The sequence below is a fragment of the Carcharodon carcharias genome, chromosome 15, assembly GCF_017639515.1.
Source record: "Carcharodon carcharias isolate sCarCar2 chromosome 15, sCarCar2.pri, whole genome shotgun sequence".
NCBI lineage: Eukaryota > Metazoa > Chordata > Chondrichthyes > Lamniformes > Lamnidae > Carcharodon > Carcharodon carcharias.
In genome coordinates, this window is record NC_054481.1 from 80,213,638 (window position 1) to 80,220,648 (window position 7,011).

Genomic DNA, 7,011 nt, shown 5'->3' on the forward strand with positions numbered 1-7,011 from the left:
CTGCTGTTGCTGTTCCAGCTGCAGCTGCAGTTGTTTCTGCTGCTTTTGCGGCTGTTGCTGTTGCTGATGATCCTATTACTGAAGTTCTTGCTTCTACTGCTGCTCCTGTGTTGTTGCTGTTGCTGCTGCTGATATCGCTGCTGCTGCTGTTGCTGTTCGTGCTGCTGCTGTTCATGTTGCTCCTCTTGATGTTGCTGCTGTGGCAGGTTTGTTGGTGTTTCTGCTGCTGCTGCTGATGCTGCTGTTGCTATTGCTGTTGCTGTTCTTGCTGTTCCTGTTGCTGCTGTTGCTGCTGCTGTTGCGGCAGCTGTTGCTGCTGTTGTTGCTGCTGATCTTGCTGGTGTTGCTGTTGCATTTGCTGCTCTTGCTGCTGTTGTTGCTGAAGCAGCAGCAGTTGCTGCTGGTGTTGCTGTTGCTGCTGCTGCAGTTGTTTTTGCTGCTGCAGTTCGTTTTGTTGCTGTTGCTGTTGCGGCTGCTGCTGTTGCTGTTGCAGCTGCTGCTGCAGTTGTTGTTGCAGCTGCTGTTGCGGCTTTTGCTGTTGCTCATGATCCTATTACTGATGTTGTTGCTCCTGTGCTGTTGCTGTTGCTGGTGCTGATGTTGCTGTTGCTGCTGCACTTGCTACTGTTGCTGTTGCTCCTGTTGTTGCTGCTGCTGTTGCTGTTGCTGATCCTCTTGCTGTTGTTGCGGCTGCTGTTGCTGCTGTTGTGGCAGTTGTTGCTGTTGTTGTTGCTGGTGATTTTTCTGCTCTTGCTTTTGATGCTGCTGTTGCTATTGGTGCTGTTAGTGTTGCTGGTGGTGTTGCTGAAGCTGTTTTTGCTGTTGCTGTAACTGCTTCTGTAGCGGCTATCGCTGTTGCTGTTCCTGCTGCTGCTGCAGTTGTTGTTGCTTCTGTTTCTGCTGCTGTTGGGCTGCTGCTGTTGCTGATGATCCTATTACTGATGCTGTTGCTGCCGCTGCTCCTCCTGTTGCTGGTAAAGCTGTTGCTGCTGCCTCTGTTGCTGATATTCCTGTTACTGCTGTTGTTGCTGCCGCTGCTCCTGATGTTGCTGGCTATGCTGTGCTGTTGCTGTTGCTGCTGTTGCTATTGCTGTTTTTGCTGTTCCTGTTGCTGATGTTGCTGCTGCTGTTGCTGTTGTTGCTATGGTTGCCTCTGTTGCTGCAGCTGATGCTGCTGGTGTTGCTGTTGCATTTGCTGCTCTAGCTGCTGTTGTTGCTGCTGATGCAGCTGCAGTTGCTGGTTGTGTTGCTGTTGCTGCTGCTGCTGCAGTTGTTGCTGCTGTTTCTGCTGGTGTTGGGCTGCTGCTGTTGCTGATGATCCTATTACTGATGCTGTTGCTGCCGCTGCTCCTCCTTTTGCTGGTAAAGCTGTTGCCGCTGCTGCTGGTGCTGATATTCCTGTTACTGCTGTTCTTGCTGATGCTGCTCCTGCTGTTGCTGGTAAAGCTGTTGCTGTTGCTGCTGTTGCTGATGCTACTGCTGTTGCTGTTCCTTTGGCTCCTGTTGTTGATGCTACTGCTGTTGCTGTTCCTTCAGCTGCTGTTGCTGCTGCAGCTCCTGCTGTTGCTACTGTTGCCATTACTGTTGTTGTTGCTGCTGCTGTTCTTGCTGATGCTGTTGCTGTTGCTGCTGCTGATTTTGCTGGTGTTGCTGTTGATTTTGCTGCTCCTGCTGCTGTTGTTACTGCTGAAGGTGCTGCAGTTGCTGCTGGTGTTGCTGTTGCTGCTGCTGCTGCAGTTGTGGCTGCTGTTGTTGCTGTTGCTGTTGCTGCTGCTGATGTTGCTGCTGCTGCTGTTGCAGCTGCAGTTGCTACTGTTGGTGTTGCTCCTGCTGTTACTGCTGCTGTTGCTGCTGCTGCTGTTGCTGTTGCTGTTTGCTGATCCTGTTGCTGCTGTTTCTGTTGCTGCTGTTGTTGCAGCTGCTGTTGCTAATGTTGCTGCTACTGCTGTTTCTGTTGCTGCTGTTGCTGATGTTGCTGCTGTTGCTGCCACTGCTCCTGCTGTTGCTATTGTTCTTGTTGCTGGTGCTGCTGTTGCTGTTCCTGCAGCTGCTGTTCATGTTGCTCCAGTTGACGTTGCTGTGGCTGCTGTTGCTGTTGCTGCAGCTGTTATTGCTGCTGCTGTTGCTGCTGCTGTTGCCACTGTTGCTGTTGCTGCTGCTGTTGATGTTGCCACTGCGGCAGGTTTGCTGGTGTTTCTGCTGCTGTTGTTGCTGCTGTTGCTATGGCTGCTGCTGTTGCTGCTGCTGTTGTTGCTGCTGTTCCTGCTGCTGTTTCTGATGATTTTGCTACTGTTGCATTTGCTGCTGCTGTTGCTACTGCTGTTGCTGGTCCTGTTGATGTTGCTGCTGCGGCAGGTTTGCTGGTGTTTCTGCTGCTGTTATTGCTGCTGTTGCACTGGCTGTTGCTGTTGCTGCTGCGGCAGGTTTGCTGGTGTTTCTGCTGCTTTTGTTGCTGCTGTTGCTATGGCTGCTGCTGTTGCTGATCCTGTTGCTGCTGTTGCTTCTGCTGTTGTTGCAGCTGCTGTTGCTACTGTTGCTGCTATTGCTGTTTCTGTCGCTGTTGCTGCTGATGTTGCTGTTCCTGTTACCGCTGTTCACGGAGCTGCTGCTGATATTGCTGTTGCTGTACCTGCTTCTGTAGTGGCTAACGCTGTTGCTGTTGCTACTGCTGCAGTTGTGTTTGCTGCTGCTGTTGTTGCTGTTTTTGCTGCTGCTGCAGTTGTTGTAGCTGCTGTTGCTGCAATTTCTGATATTCCTGTTACTGCTGTTGTTGCTGCCACTGCTCCTGCTGTTGATGGTAAAGCTGTTGCTGCTGCTGCTGTTACTGATATTCCTGTTACTGCTGTTCTTGCTGATGCTGCTCTTGCTGTTGTTGGTAAAGCTGTTGCTGTTGCTGCTCTTGCTGATGCTACTGCTGTGCTGTTCCTTTGGCTGCTGTTGCTGATGCTACTGCTGTTGCTGTTCCTTTGACTTTTGTTGCTGCTGCAGCTCCTGCTGTTGCTACGTTGCTGTTACTGTTGCTGCAGTTGTTGCTGCTGCTTCTCTTGCTGATGCTGTTGCTGTTGCTGCTGTTACTGCTGCTTTTGTTGCTGCTCCTGTTGCTACTACTGCTGTTGCCGTTGCTGCTGTCACTGATGTTGCTGCTTTTGCTGCTCCTGTTGCTGTTTTTGCTGCTGCTGCTCTTGTAGCTGCTGTTGCTGCTGTTGATGTTGCTACTGCTGCAGTTTTGCTGCTATTTCTGCTACTGTTGTTGCTGTTGCTGCTGCTGATATTGTTGGTGTTGCTGGTGCTTTTGCTGCTGCGGCTGCCATTGCTGCTGATGTTGTTGTTCCTGCTACTGCTGTTCATGTTGCTGCTGCTGATATTGCTGTTGGTGTACCTGCTTCTGTAGCGGCTATTGCTATTGCTGTTGCTACTGCTGCAGTAGTGGTTGCTGCTCCTGCTGCTGCTGTTGCTGCTGTTGCTGAGTTTGCTGCTGCTGTTGTTGCTGTTTTTGCTGCTGCTGCAGTTGTTGTAGCTGCTGTTGCTGCAATTTCTGATATTCCTGTTACTGCTGTTGTTGCTGACACTGCTCCTGCTGTTGATGGTAAAGCTGTTGCTGTTGCTGCTGTTGCTGATATTCCTGTTACTGCTGTTCTTGCTGACGCAGCTCCTGCTGTTGCTGTTAAAGCTGTTGCTGTTGCTGCTGTGGCTGATGCTACTGCTGTTGCTGTTCCTTTGGCTGCAGTTGCTGATGCTACTGCTGTTGATGTTCCTTTGACTTTTGTTGCTGCTGCAGCTCCTGCTGTTGCTACTGTTGCTGTCACTGTTGCTGCAGTTGTTGCTGCTGCTTTTCTTGCTGATGCTGTTGCTATTACTGCTGTTGCTGCTGCTGCTGTTGCTGATGTTGCTGCTTTTGCTGCTCCTGTTGCTTTTTTTGCTCCTGCTGCTGTTGTAGCTGCTGCTGCTGCTGTTGATGTTGCTACTGCTGCAGGTTTGCTGCTATTTCTGCTACTGCTTTTGCTGTTGCTGCTGCTGATGTTGTTGGTGTTGCTGTTGCTATTGCTGCTGTGGCTGCTGTTGCGGCTTATGTTGCTGATGTTGCTGCTGTTGCTGCTGTTGTTACGGCGGCTTTTGCTGCTGTTGCTGTTGCTGCAGCTGTTATTGCTGTTGCTGGTTCTGTTGCTGCTGCTGTCACTGCTACTGCTGATGCTCCTGCTGGTGTTGCTCTTCCTTTTGCTGCTGTTCCTGTTGCTGCTGTTACTGCTATTGCTGCTGCTGTTGCTGCTGCGGCTGTTGCAGCTGCTGCTGCTATCATTGCTGCTGCTGTTTTTGCTGTTCCTGTTGCTGTTATTGCTGATGCTATTTCTGCTGTTGCTGCTGTTCCTGTTGCTGCTGTTCCAGCTGCGGGTGCTGTTGCAATTGCTGTTGCTGCTGATGCTGTTGCTGTGCAGCTGTCCCAGTTGCTGCTGCTGTTGATCCATTTGCTGTTCCTGTTGCTGCTGTTGTTGCTGATCCTGTTGTTGCTGTTTGCTGCTGCTATTGTTGCTGCTGTTTATGCTGTTCCTATTGCTGTTGTTTCTGTTGCTGTTGCTGCTGCTGCTGTTCCTGCTACTGCTGTTGCTGCAGCTGCCATTGCTGATGTTCCTGTTACCGCTGTTGTTGCTGCCTCTGCTCCTGCTTTTGCTACTATCGCTGTTGCTGTTGCTGCTTCTACTACTATTGCCGTGGTTGTTGCTCCTAATGCTGTTGCTGTTCCTGATGCTGCTGTTGCTGCTGCTGTTGCTGCTGTTCCTATTTCTGTTGTTTCTGTTGCTGTTGCTGCTGCTGCTGCAGCTGCTGCGGGTACGAATGCTGCTGCTGTTTTTGCTGTTCCTGATGCTGTCATTGCTGATGCTATTGCTGCTGTAGTTGCTGTTCCTGTTGCTGCAGTTGTTGCTGTTCCAGTTGTTGCTGCTGCGGTTGTTGATGCTGTTATGATACTGTTGCTGTTGCTGCTGCTGTTCATGTTCTTTTTGCTGCTCTTGCTGCTGTTGTTGCTGCTGTTCCTGTTGCTGCTAATGCTGTTGCTGCTGTTCCTGTTGTTGCTGCTGCTGTTACTGTATTTTTGCTGCTGTTGCTGCTGTTGTTGCTGCTGTTCCCGTTGCTGCCGCTATTGGTGCTGTTACTGCTGCTGCTGTTGCTGCTGTTGCTTTTGCTGTTGCTGCTGCTGTTGCTGATCCTGTTGCTGCTGTAGCTGCTGCTGTTGCTGTTCCTGTTGCTGCTGTTGTTGCTGCTGTTGCTACTGTTGTTGCTGTTCCTGTTGCTAAATTTCCTGTTGCTGTTGTAGCTGTTACTGTTGCTGTTCCTGTTCCTGTTCCTGACGTGGCTGCTATTGCTGCTGTTGTTGGTAAGGCTGTTGCTGCTGCTACCATTGCTGATGTTCCTGTTACTATTGTTGTTGCTGACTCTGATCCTGCTGTTGCTACTGGCGCTGTTGCTGTTGCTACTGTTGCTGCTGCTGCTTTTGCTTCTCTTGCTGCTGTTGCTGCTGATGTTGCTGATATTCCTGTTACTACTGTTGTTGCTACTGCTGCTCCTGCTGTTGCTACTGTTGCTGTTGCTGTTCCTTTTGCTGCTGTTGCTGCTTGCATTCTGCTGTTGATGTTGCTGCTACTGCTGATGTTGCTGTTGCTGATTCTATTGAAGTTCATGCACCTGCTGTTGCTGTTGTTGCAACTGTTGCTGTTGCTGTTGCTGTTGTTGCTGCTGTTGCTGTTCTTGCTGTTCCTGTTTCTGCTGCCACTGCTGCTGTTGTTTCTGATCCTGTTGCTACTGTTCCTGTTGCTGTTCTTGCTACTGCTGCTGCTGTTCCTGCTGCATTTGCTATTCCTGTTGCTGCTGTTCCTGTTGTGCTGTTGCTGTTGCTGCTGCTGTTCCTGCTGCAGTTGATATTCCTATTGCTGCTGTTGCTGTTGTTGTTGCTACTGCTGTTGCTGCTCCCATTGCTGATGTTCCTGTTACTGCCGTTGTTGCTGCCTCTGCTCCTGCTGTTGCTTCTGTCACTGTTGCTGCTGCTGATGTTGCTGATATTGCTGTTACTACTGTTGTTGCTGCTGCTGCTCCTTCTGTGGCTACTGTCTCTATTGCTGTTGCTGCTGTTGCTGATACTGTTGTTGTTGCTGCTAAAGCTGTTGCTGCTTCTGCTTTTGCTGATATTTCTGTTACCGCTGTTGTTACTGCTGCTGCTCCTGCCGTTGTTACTGTTGCTTGCTGCTGTTGCTGCTGCTGCTGCTATTCCTTTTGCTGCTGTTGCTTTTTTGCAGTTCTTGTTGCGGTTGCAACTGCTGTCGTTGCTGCTGTTGCTATTGCTGCTTTCATTCTGCTTTTGCTGTTGCTCCTGCTGCTGATGTTACTGTTGCTGATCGTGCCTCTGTTGCTGTTGTTGCTGTTTCTGTTATTGCTGTTGCTGCTGTTGTTCCTGTTCCTGTTGTTGCTCTGCCTGCTGCTGCTGTTCCTGTTGCTGCTGTTGTTGCTGCTGCTGCTGTTGCTGTTGTTGCTGCTGCTGTTCCAGTTGCTGCTGTTGTTGCTGCTGTTTCTGTTGTTGTTGCTACTGTTGCTGCTGCTGTTGCTGTTGCTGTTTACGCTTTTCTTTTTGCTGCTGCTGTTGTTGCTGCTGTTATGCTGCTGTTGCTGTTGCTGCTGTTGCTGTTACAGTTTTTTTGCTGCTGTTATTCCTGCTGTTCCTGTTGCTGTTTTTGCTGCTCCTGTCGCTGTTCCTGCTGTTGTTGCTGCTGCTATGATTGCTGCGGTTGTTGCTCCTAATGAATGTTGCTGCTGCTGTTGCTGCTTTTGCTGCTGCTGTTGCTGCTGTTGATGCTGTTCCTATTGCTGCTGTTTATGTTGCTATTGCTGCTGTTGCTGCTGCTGTTGCAGCTGCTGCTGCTACGATTGCTGCTGCTGTTTTTGCTGTTCCTGTTGCTGCTGCTGTTGCTCTTGTTGCTGTTCCAGTTGCTGCTGTTGTTGCTGCTGCTGTTGCTGCTGTTGTTGCTG

The 7,011-nt window shown here is 50.2% G+C and overlaps 1 pseudogene; it reads right to left on the reverse strand.

The window, feature by feature from the left end:
* Positions 1 to 3,990: 3,990 nt before the first annotated feature.
* Positions 3,991 to 7,011, reverse strand: LOC121287930 (annotated as a pseudogene).